This window comes from Haemaphysalis longicornis, unplaced genomic scaffold, assembly GCF_048455015.1.
Source record: "Haemaphysalis longicornis isolate Haplotype H1 unplaced genomic scaffold, Haemaphysalis longicornis Haplotype H1 scaffold_10, whole genome shotgun sequence".
NCBI classification, from domain to species: Eukaryota; Metazoa; Arthropoda; class Arachnida; order Ixodida; family Ixodidae; genus Haemaphysalis; species Haemaphysalis longicornis.
This window is the reverse complement of record NW_027526204.1, coordinates 12,549,265-12,561,183: the sequence shown is the minus strand read 5'-3', so window position 1 is coordinate 12,561,183 and position 11,919 is coordinate 12,549,265. Positions and strand designations below refer to the sequence as shown.

Below are 11,919 nucleotides of genomic sequence, written 5' to 3'. Positions count from 1 at the left end.
CATACTATACAACTTTATTGGGTGTTACTATTCATACATTTCAGATTTGAATAGCTGTCTATTTTAAATTGCACAGAAAATGACCAACGTACAAGCAATAAATACCATAACGATAACACTAGGCTCCAAGTGGCATTTTCACATATTCACTTGTACTCAAAAACATGGTTAATAAAGACGGTATTAAGGTCAACTGCTTCACAAATAAATAGACGTGTGCGTCTACCGCGGCACTGACACAGACATTATACAACAGTGAGCATCAAATATGCTTTCTTATCAGATAAACCAAGGTAATTCAAAGGCGGAATTACTCATTGTGCTTGTCATACTATGTTTACGCATAACTGTTTGGGAAAATGCAGTTTGCTATTAAATTGTAGGGAAAGGCCTAAAAACAAGCCATACATGGTTGTATTATCACAAACCTACAACAGTGCAGTGCAAGAGTTTAGGAAAACAACGCTCGAGCCAACATCAACGATAAAACATTTCGACACGAGAGGTCACATGCGGCAGTATGCCACAAATTAAAACATGAATATTAAAGATAGTACAGTTTCCTGACACCAGACGTAAGTGTAACATCAAGTTATTTGTAGCCAAAACAGAATTTATGAGCGTCCTGAAAAGGCCTTTGACTTAAGGCACGTTACTTACCCAAACAATTTGTAGTTAACATAATTCATCCAACGAAATCTCATAAAAGCCAGCGTGAATCTTATATAATTTGCAAACCAGCAGCTGGGAGCATTTTACACATATTAAAAATTAACACGTAGACTAATTTTATACACGTAATGAATTCAAGCGGGACCAAGTCAGACATCCTTAAGAAGCAAACAAGCCAGCGTTGAATCATACAGGGGACCAGTTTTACAAAGCAGACTTGAAAGCATTTTTTCCAGCTTCAACGTTTTACCTTGGGTAAAATTCACAGTTGCGTGCTATAAAAACCCTCCCGTCTTGCTGTCAGTGTAATAGTGACCAAAGCCCTGCTTCTGCGAAGCAAGAAATGCAACTTTGTTCAAAGGAGAAGACTTGTTCAAGCCAAATACGCACATTTTAAATTCTTCTACGGCATGGATGTCAGCTCACTTACAGTACTAAAATTTATCAATGAAGCCGGAAGCCATCTCCGTAAATAAGCACTGTCACTTTTGCATCACCAGCAGCACTGCCACGAAAAAAAATCTCATGAGCTGCACTTGAATAATAGGACGTTACAATGCGGTGCCATGAACTACATTAACACCCACTATAGATTCAAAGACAGCCTGCACATTGTGCCAATGATGAAAAATAAGGCACGACTTCAGTGTTCAGTTGACATGAAACTTGCATGTTCCAGTAACTTAAACCTCTTCATCTGATTTCACCCCCTTCATGCCTTTTATCTGACCTTCTTCATGCCTTTCAAGAGATACTTTAACCTCTACCAATAATTTAAAATCCCAAGTAGAGCTGAACACTTCAAGTATTTCAACAGAGACTCCAACTTAAATGACACCAGGCCACTGTCAAACTTCTCATGCTTTCCAAGAACTCCCTGCAAAAGTCCCAAGAACTCTCCAAAGGCACACAACCATATGGACATGATGACACGATGAAAAAGATGACATATGCGGCGAAGAGGATGACCACATCCTTAAGTGACAATGCAGGCGGCGAATCCGTGATGTGTTTCTTGCGGGCAATATTGATACCACTGGGCCTCGAGAAGACTTACTGCTCACCTCATGTATACCTTCAAGGAAACAAGAAAATTTTGTTACATGGGTGCTTTAAATGAGTGAGTTGCTTAGTCCCTTTCATAACACAGTAATTGATTTAAAATCAGTGATTTCTTGGGTTTTTTCTGGAAGTGCTGCTATAAGGTGAAAGTGCGCCAAACAATATCACCACAGACAATCAATGAAATTGCCCTGATTCTGGAAAGTATACCACCTTGCTGCCTCGGTATTCTGAATATAAGGTTTTTTATCCTTGAGAGATTTAGTTTATTAATCAAATAATAATTACTATAATCACCTTTTGGCATTATATTTTACACACCTTCTCTCTGCAAAAAATGTTCTCTGTACTGTATAATGTGCTCCCTAGAATGCTGTAGTGAGGCTGGCTAAATATAACTTAAAGCTAAACGATGTGTTTACCGCAAAGAAATAAATGGCCAGTCACAGGAAATCATAAATATCGCACTGTGGCAGAAATTTTTTGGGGAATTAATTCTACCTAAAATATTTGCCTCTCGATATGTATTACCTCCATGGTTCGTAGTGGTATGAGGCAGAAGTTGAGCTGACTAATGCTGAAATAGGCTGTTGCACAATTTTCTTATAAATCACAACTATAGCACATTTTCTTGCAGACGACACTTTCTGTGCTATAAACAATTCCCTTAAAAAACAATTACCCCTTATTTAACCACCTGTCAAAATCCAATGCAAGCATTACTCATGCTACGGCTGTATTTGGGAGTATTATTGGTGCTACGGGCGTATTAAAAGCGGGAAATTTAAATCGTCAGTTGCCACCATATTGTTGTGGCAGCAACCACGTTGGGCGTGTCCGTGGTGCTGGCAAATCACAGCAACAACTCTAAAGGCGTAAAAGCTGAATATTTACAAAACGTAAATACAAAATAGTGGTTTTTTTTTGGCCAGTGTTGGAGCGTCCGTAATAGGCGGAATGTGAACACAATGGCCAATATTGGCGTTCACGATAACGTGTTAACAGTGAGATTTTATTAGGATGAACAGCCCCAGAAATTGAGTCCCGCAAAAACAAAATGCCAGCTTACCCAACCAAAATTAAGACCCTGTGTTTCTGCCAGGGACGTCTCAAAGTGCACTTCCAGGAAAGTTTCGCTAACGTGTTCCGAAAAGCTCCTACTGTCACCTTGAGCCACAGGCCAAGCTGTCACTGAAAAGAAGTTCAAGTTTCAAACCATTAGTTACAAAGAAACTACCTAAAAACGCGCCATGAAAGACCAAAAAATGGGAGTGCGTACTTACTTGTAGAATGCAATGATTTCATCCCGTGCAAGAGCTTTAATGTGTTGCCTTCTGATGATACACTTCCAAGAAGGGGCCCAAATACAATTAAAATGGCCATATGCATTCCTTGTACAGCTGTTTTAGGTCTATCTTCGCCCTATTGCCTAGAAAATAAACAGTACAAAAATATCAGAGAATAAATTTATGCCTTGCTTTACCCAGGAAGCACGAGAAAATATTGAACAATGTCTGATTCGTTCCACGAAAGTCGAATGTCTTTTTTACAGCGGAAGCCCTGGTAATCTTTTCTTGCTAAACAATTTGAGATATAAAAATATTTGAACATACTTTGAGCTCCCCTGTCCTTGGTCTATGCGAACTGGTGAATATCTGCACAATATGCACGACTCAAAAGGTACTCTTTTGTGGCTTATGAGCTCCACAGGGCATTCATATTCCGCCGCACTCTCCCCGACGACCCTTCAGCATGCCGAAGATGTCTTCAGCCAGTAAATGCCGCAGCCATGACTTCGCAGGAGCATGTAAAGAATGGAAATAATTTGTTTTCATTTTTTTTGCAGAGGAACAAAAACATTTGTCACAACCTATCAGTGGAGGGCCAAATGTCTCCACAGTCAGCCACAGACTCTTTCTGAACAGGTCATAGAGTATGAATACAGAATGTAGCAATCTGCTTTTTCAGTATAATTTCTACGTTCAAAGGAGAACAAAAATGGATTAATGTTTGGTGCACATCATGATTCAACAACTTTGCACCTGAGCGTTTCGAAAATTATTCCAACTCTCTAGCTGCCACTGACATTGATAGCATAAAATGGCAGGAATGAATTATTTTTAAACTTACTTTGTGACGTTAAAACTTCTAATAGTCCACACGTGAGCTTTATGGCTAATTATTCTGAGGTCTCAGGTTACCACTGACATTGACACCATAGAAACGGCACCACACTTTCTGCGTGTTCCCACCTGCCTTCCCCTCTACAAAAGGAACGTTTTGTCGCTACGCTACTGCTCAGACAACCACTTTCCCTTGCATTTCACTACACGTCAGGGAGCCAACTAAAGTTGACTAGTGTAAATAGAACATCTGAATTCATCGAAGGCATTGGAAGAAACCGGGAACAACTACACACAGCACAGATAACGTAAGCAGTGCTGCCGCTAACGCCTTGAACGCATATTAACATTAGGCGGAGTAGCGCGATTAGCACAATAAATTTATGGCTCTCAGAAGACCAACACAACGCAATTAACACGAAAGTTTGAAAATGCCGATAAGTCTAAAGACAGACGCTACAAGCACTACAAGTTGTTCAGTGCGTGCGCGCGAGACAATAGCAAGCAACCGTCAATATACAACTAAGCAACACCACACCGTAAGGGGACATGCAGGCTCGAGAAATGCGCGCAGCAGCAACTTTCTAAATAGCACTAGCCAACGTACGCAGTCAGAAATGCAAGCCGACTGGGACCCACAAACACGCAGCAAACGTTTCTTGAACACGAACAACAGACACGGAGCGGCATGTTTATCGGACGCAGTGATGAACAAGTCAATGAACAACAACCGTTACCAGAACATAAATAAGCAGCACTGACCTTTTTTGAGCCTCCTGGCAAAACTACATTTCGTCGAACAGTAAATACAGCCCGAGGATATGAAGAAGTCCGAAGTTTCACGCCACAACCAAACTGCCATAACGGTTCCCGCCACTGTGATTGCAATGCCTCTAGTACATCAGGCGCATAACGCGAGCGATCGAGAAAACCGCTGTAGAACGCCACTTGTGGCGCTGCATGCATAAAAACGTAAAACTGGCGCAGTAAAGGCTGAGAGATAGGGGCGCTGCTGTCGTTTAAATGGTTGACGCAGTCCTGTTTTTCATTCATCGTCATTGTACCCGTTGCGTTCCCACTATACCATGCATCAACGCAAACGGCGTGGCGGCGTGGCCTTGCGGCTGCCGACGCATGCGCACGGCATGCCGCACTGAAGTGGCGGTCGTTTCGTAATGGTTTCGGCCAACTTTTCCTTCCTCCGTGGCTTGGGCGATGCACGCCGTGGCCAGTGACCAGTCCGCGGAAGAGATCACAAACTCGGCACCCTTGATCGCTTTTATTTGCTTAGGAAAATGGGAGTAGGCCTCTAAGCGGACGTCTACGCGGCTCTGAGGCTGGAACAAAGAGCTCAGATATTAGCCAATTTAACACGTTAGTTGGGCTGAAGTTGTTTCTCGCCGCGGGCCGTGAGTGCGTGCGGTATGTGTGCATAAACTTTGATGACAGCATTACTTCGTTGTTTGCAGTGAAAACAAAACGACGCTTCTTTTTTGACTGCGTTCTCCTGACAACAAGCCTTTCCAATACCAATAATATATACTGCGACGCTCTTTGTACCCACGTTATAGAAAACTACTTCCGTATAGTGAATTCAGTGTGACATAGCTAATTAGCGAGTATTAATACATCTGCCCGTTTTCCAGCAGTTTTTCTTCATGAACACCAATAGTGCAGGAAAACAGCAACGGGGGGACCAGCAGGAGACGGCAGGTCATTCGGTGAACTTGAATTACTATGGCAAGTAACAACATTAGGGCAGTAGCGGTCCCAGAGATTGGTTTTGGAGGGGGCGAATTTGGGGGGGGGGGCGAATTTGGGGGGGGGGGGGGGCGAATAAATAACCGCCCCCCTCCTTGCACCAGTTTTTTGGAGTAGGTGATAACAATGCCGGCGTGCGCGCATATGCGGAGTAACCCGCTGGTGCACAATCACTTAGCGGCACAGTGGTTTTTGGCCCCTCTTAGGCGGTACAACGGCTGGCTCGAGCCCACATTTCTGACAGTTGCAACACGTTTGCGACCTCGCACAATTTCGATGTTCAACAAAAACAAAAAGTAAAAAGCTGAGGACCTCTTTGGGGGGGGGGGGGGGGCGACCGCCCCCTTCGCCCCCCCCCCCCCCCCTTGGGACCGCCACTGCATTAGGGTAACACTGCGGATTTCCCGATACTGCAATGAATAATTTGAAATAAGAATGCCATTTAAGTATAAATATATAGAATGTAAGGCAGATGCCGCGGGGTAGATTTAGTTCTCCAGGTTTTGAGTCGTTCTTCTTCTGCAAAGAGGCTTTCGTTTTTGCTTGTGAAAATTAACAGCCGAGACGAGACAAAATACAAAAACGAACTTCTAAGCATATAACTGCATGCGTAGCATGATGTGTGCGGTGTAAAATGTGACGCAGTCGGTTACCATTATGTATGCACCCCATCACAACATAAGTAACGTGGACTGAGTACCATTGAGCGCGTACTACACCACAGCGATATGATGACTGAGCGTTGAACAAAAACTGCCGTTTCTGCGAAGCTTTGTAAACCAGATGCATAACATGTAATAACCTCAACAAGTATTTCGTTATGAAGGTGCTTACAAAAGCACCACGAATTCTTCAGCGCTATAGCAGCTATGGCTTTGCCCGAACGGCAGACGGGGAAAGGGAAGACGTTTAGTCCTTCTCAAATTGAAGTCACTGGTGATTTTGTACTTGACGCCTCAAATTAGAAAGATACGATGTTCACGAAAGCGGTCTGGGTGCCGCAGAACATCTGGAAGTGGGTTCCTGCAATTTCTTCTTTTGCCTAAGATATCCTCCTCTCGACATTTTTAATGCTTTGTACGGCGTTGACTAAAAAGTGGGATTTCGTTTTCTGTCAAAGGACATCACTAAAACTACAGCTTAGCCGTATTATGAAAGTTGACTGCTGCAAGGCAGTTTCATAGATGTCGGCGAAGTTCATTAAATTTTATGTGCGGTGTGCGCGTGTATAATAAACGCACGCGCTTGGGTCAAGAAGCACCTAATATATATGCGGGTCATTGTTCCAGTTGATGCATGAAAGAGTGCATACTTCACTGCCATGCACGAGTTATGTGGAACAAGACACGAGCAAAAAATACACAAACGCACTCTCCCCAACCGTTTACTGGGACATAAGTGGAACAGTAACCGGAACCGCCGACATCGCATGACCCCATTTCTTCGGTTCCAGATAAAAACCACGAAGATAAAGAAAACAAGCTGACGGTTCCAGATAAGATCCACCTATATGCTTCGTTCCAGTTATTCTTTCGTTTGGATCCACATAAAATATATGGATCACCCTTTTTAACTGGAACTTATATGGAACCAGATTAAGAGTGTGGTTGGCGATATGACGGCCAACCTCCTGTGAAGGGATTACGATACGAAGCCAGGTCGCGGCTGTGCGTGCTGGAACGGTTCGTTGGCCCCGAAGAGCCTCGAACCCGAAAATTCGTCTGCGCGACGGCGAGATGTCGAGCTCGGCCGGCGCTAGTTTCGTATGCATTGGCGCACACGCTTGCGAGTTCGTTCGGACCTTCAACCGTTTACTCCACCGTTCTTTGTCATAAAAAGAATGTGCAGTATGTTTCACGGGCATTTAGCTCGCTATGCAAACTGTAAGCCCTGACTAACATGCGTTTGCTTTTGCCGGCCTCCGCCAATCGCAGAGCATTCCCAAGTGACATCACAGGTTCTGTTGCGGAAAATGAGCTGGTGGGTCGCATCGTCATTTCTTTTTTTCCTAATTATGTAGCTTATTTGAGCGAAGTTTGCGTTATAAGTGGTGTCGTTATGGTTCTAACGAGGCAATCTTTCGAATGAATCAAACTTGTGTTTTCTCTTCATGGCTCCTTTAATGACCACTTTTTGTCTATAGCCCCATATCCACAAGCCATAAAAGCAACCTGGCCTTCATGAATTCGCGCAATCAAAACTCTACGTTCTTGGACCCAAGTGATCCCAGAGAAACTACCAGTCTTTATGAACTTCAAAAACAGCAAACCAGACGATGCCTATGGTTTTCAGATGAAACCTGTAAAATAAGTAATTGACGTAATATAACACTGCTTAGTACACATTTCGAACGCCTGTATTTTAACTGGCACATTTCCAGCTGGCATGCAACTTGAAAGAGTAACAGTAGCATCCAAGTAAGGAAACCACAATCATTTTTCCAATTACGGCCCGATATGCATTCTAACTGTTTTTTCCAAGGGTCTGGAAAAACTAATTCTGAAACAGTTAACTTCCTTTCTGATCGGTTCCAAATATTGACTTCGTCACAATACGGTTTTCGAGAACACTTGTCGACCGAATAGGCACTACTAGCACAAAAACAATATATATTTCAAAATGGGAAAACTAGAACATGGTTCTCGGCTTTCAGCGTGCTCCCGTACAGGTCAATAATACAGAGATCTAAGTTGTGCCGTGCTTCAAAATACAAAGTGTACATTTCACAGAGCACATAGCCTAGGAAAAGTACACTGACTACCGAACAGGAAAATTATTTGGTGTTACTGGTATTCGGCGAAAACACTGCTTTTATTTCCCTGTTTGGCACCAACCGTTAGTATTTATAATTGTCGTTTTTCTTCGGTATTGAATTACGGTGCGTTAGTATGGTGACCAACCACACTTGAAAACCTAGATAAACTGCTCGTAGTACAAAAAAGGATGCTATGTATCGTCAGCAATGTGAATTACTTGTCTCACACATTATTTCTGTTTAAAAACATGGAATAATGAATGCAAAATCTTTTTACGGGTATAAATTATTACGTTACAACAAAATGAAAAAAATAAAAAAAAGCACAGACGTACTAGTTCAACTTCGTACATAGTAGTACAACTTCGACAAACCGTTAATACATATCACATCCGACGCCCCGATCAATAGCAAGTGGATACATGCCGCTCTAGCTACTGAAAACAGGTGCTTAAATTTTGTTTACGGTCTATGCTTAATGAATTTTCTCTTGTAAAAACGTGGACATTTTAGTTTCGTTTAAGGATTTGGGGAGCATGTTCCTTTGATTGGTTGATTTTGTTATATTGGGCTATACATTTTTCTGTCGTTTCTCTTGGAAGCTGTCTTCCTATTCTCTGTTCTCTAGGAGCTATTCTCCATGGAAGCTGTCGAAGTTCCTTTAATTTGCAAGGACATCGTGCTAGTCCCAATGGAGAGCGACTTCGTTTTATCTATCGAAGCCAGAGGTCGGACAAGCGGGCAAGCTTCTTCACCCTGGCATGGCATCGATGCCTGTAATAAGCCTGCTGGTTGGAGATGACCATCTCTGGAACGTTATGACGGGAGAGGTGTGACGTCATCCCGGAAAAAATCGCTTAGTTGCGCCCAACTCGGTCTTCGGGTGAATGTTCGACGGTCCCCTTTCCGTGCGCAGTTGATAGGTTGTTGCATCGACCATCTGCGCGCTGTGACTGAACCCAAAGTACGAGGCAGTGGGCGGAGTTGTTTGGGGAGTCTAGGGTCTTGAAAGTACAGAAATTTTGGAAGTAAAGCTGCCAGTTCACGAAAACAAAATGAGCGTATTTTCCAAAAACAGGAAAGCCGACGATAGCAGCGTGTCATCTCTGCGCAGGCACAGACGCAGGTACAATTATGAAAGGGCTGAGTAGCAGGAGGGACCAGCTAGGTCAAAAGGGCCTCATTGAAAACGTAAGTAACCTAGGAGAATTTAGGAGAGCCAAGGTAAACCATTTTCAGAAGTTCAGTCTAAGAGCTCCTGGCACGAATGCTCCACACAAGCAGCGGGCCAAGATAGGAGCAGGGATGTGTCTCGATAGAGAAATTTACCATCCACAGCTCAAAACAAAATGACTCCAGTTTTGAAGAAGCGCCATTTGACGACATAACGAAACAGGTCAGAAGGTGACGTATCATGTGCCTCACAGAAGCACACACAATTGAAGGAAGTTCAAGAACGGCGGAATTTTCTGATAAAGATGTAAGTGGGACACAGAACCAGTTTCTACATATGACGACCTCGATGTGCAAAGTGTTGTAGGTATAGTCGGACATTGGCAAGGGGGTCAAAGGCGGTGCGGGCAACGCTCGGAGCTTGCTTACCCCATTTATTTATGGGGTGGAGCGGATATTGCATTTTATTGTGTCTCACATGGCAAATTCACAGAGATAAACACGAGGACATGATTCGGGGACGCTACTGAGGAAAGAAGAGAAGGAAGACGAGAAAGTTTTGGTAGTAGCATAGAGCAATTCGGTGGGGTGTAAACAGAGATTTTCTTTCTTTACGGCGGCTTCGGACTCCTTTCTGCCACAGGGAGGTCGCAGAGTACCTCAGCCAGAAATCGCTGCTCTATGCCCATCAGATAACTAAGAAACTTGCTCAAGAGATTTTTCTCTCTTTCCCGGTCTCGGCGTTTTGCGACCGTTCGAATGACGTCAATGCAGCGATGTGGAGGCTATTGGCCCACTTTCCTTCAGTTGCAGCTGGTTGCAGCAATGAACGCATTCGACAGCCATTTGAAATGGATAAAAGGAAAGCAGAAACGGAGGCTTATCAGCTGCTACGAGCAAGCCACGCAGTTCGGCTACGTGCTGGTGATAACTATAGCTTTCGCATTGCTTCCAGATGCAAAGAAAGGAGTAAAGGAGTTCACCGGAAGTGTTGCACTCCTTTTCCACCAACGTGGCCGTTTCAAAATGGCGCGGCCTGCAGTGACCCTTTGGCTATTTTTGTTGTGGTTGTTCCTCTTCTGGTGGCACATACCTACGTGGGGGATTGGTCAGGAAACGGGGTGGCTTTTGGGGCTAAAACGCCCACCTCATAGCCCTAAACAATCAGCCAGTAGGAAAAGGGGAAACGGTTACCGAATTGTATAATTGATCTAGAGAAGAATCAGTGATTGATGCCATTTCTAGCCTTTTCTCCCTCGGCTATTCCTCACTACCGCCTTCTTCGCGTGCTCTCGTTCTCCGTCCCACTGTCTCTCCATTTCTCGTCCGCAAGCGTCGCCTGTGTTCCTTCTTCACTTTGATCGTTCTTGGCACATACACGTAGAAGAGAGATTGACCACACTGTCGCTGCAACACAGGGAGATTCACAAGCTTCCGTGGTATGACGGATGGCTTGCCTGCTTGGATATCGACTGCAATGCAATCTAATTCCAGCCAAAGCAGCTATTACGCGCTCATTCACCCACATGCAGTGCGTTCTACCGCGGCGCCCACCGCAACGACGCGCACGCATCGCCTTCTATGGCTGTGTTTACAGCAGTGCCAGATTCATTTATTCGGAGAGAATTCAAATTACGCGCCCACCCCCAGCGTGCAGTGAAGCCACTCCGTCAATGCACCACACGCAGCAACCACCTCCAACTTCGTGCGTGTGGACACCATCCCTGTTCAGTGGCCAAGCGCAAGCGAGCTCGATTCACTCAAGAGGTCAACGGTTAGAAAGCATCCAGGGGCAGAAAACTGAATGTAAACACCAGAGAACGAACCCTCCTGTACCGCAAAAGTGGTTGTCTGGTAAGCTAAAATGTTTACACGCATTAAATATTGTTTTTAGAGTATGGAGAAATCGCATTTAAGCGCTCCTCTTCGGCATTATGTCTCCAAGAACAGCGCTTGTGTCGGCGCCCGTTGGATCCAGCTCCGAGCAATGTTCTTTGAGTCACGGCAAAGGAACCGCGCGCAAGCACGTACCGCTGACTACTTTCGCCGGCAATCGACCGAAATGAATGTTGCAAAACTTCTTGCTGGAACGTTGCTGGTCACTTCTCTGTTAGCTTAGGTTATTGTACAAAGCGTTGTGCCACAGTACTAAACGTTGTGAGCAATGTGTGTTATTTAATAAGCTTCCGGTTAATTCCAACCCCGGTTACCGTGGTCTCGTTATTAAAAATTCTGCGTTTTAACCTTAAATTCACTTCCTGTAGTAGCTTGGTATCCTTTCTGCCCTATTCCAGCATAACGACTTTATGCCAATCAGATAAATTAGAAACTTGCTGAAAATGTTTTTCCCTCTTTCGTGGTATTGGCGTGCAT

General features: G+C 44.1%; 1 long non-coding RNA gene across 1 annotated transcript; it reads right to left on the bottom strand.

The window, feature by feature from the left end:
• Positions 1 to 2,800: 2,800 nt before the first annotated feature.
• LOC144157607 (uncharacterized) lies at positions 2,801 to 4,728 on the bottom strand. Its single transcript, XR_013319800.1, has 3 exons — positions 4,620 to 4,728; positions 3,018 to 3,163; positions 2,801 to 2,925 (listed from the first exon to the last, which is right to left on the bottom strand). It is a non-coding gene; the product is annotated as an uncharacterized LOC144157607 (long non-coding RNA).
• Between the last annotated feature and the right edge of the window lie 7,191 nt (positions 4,729 to 11,919).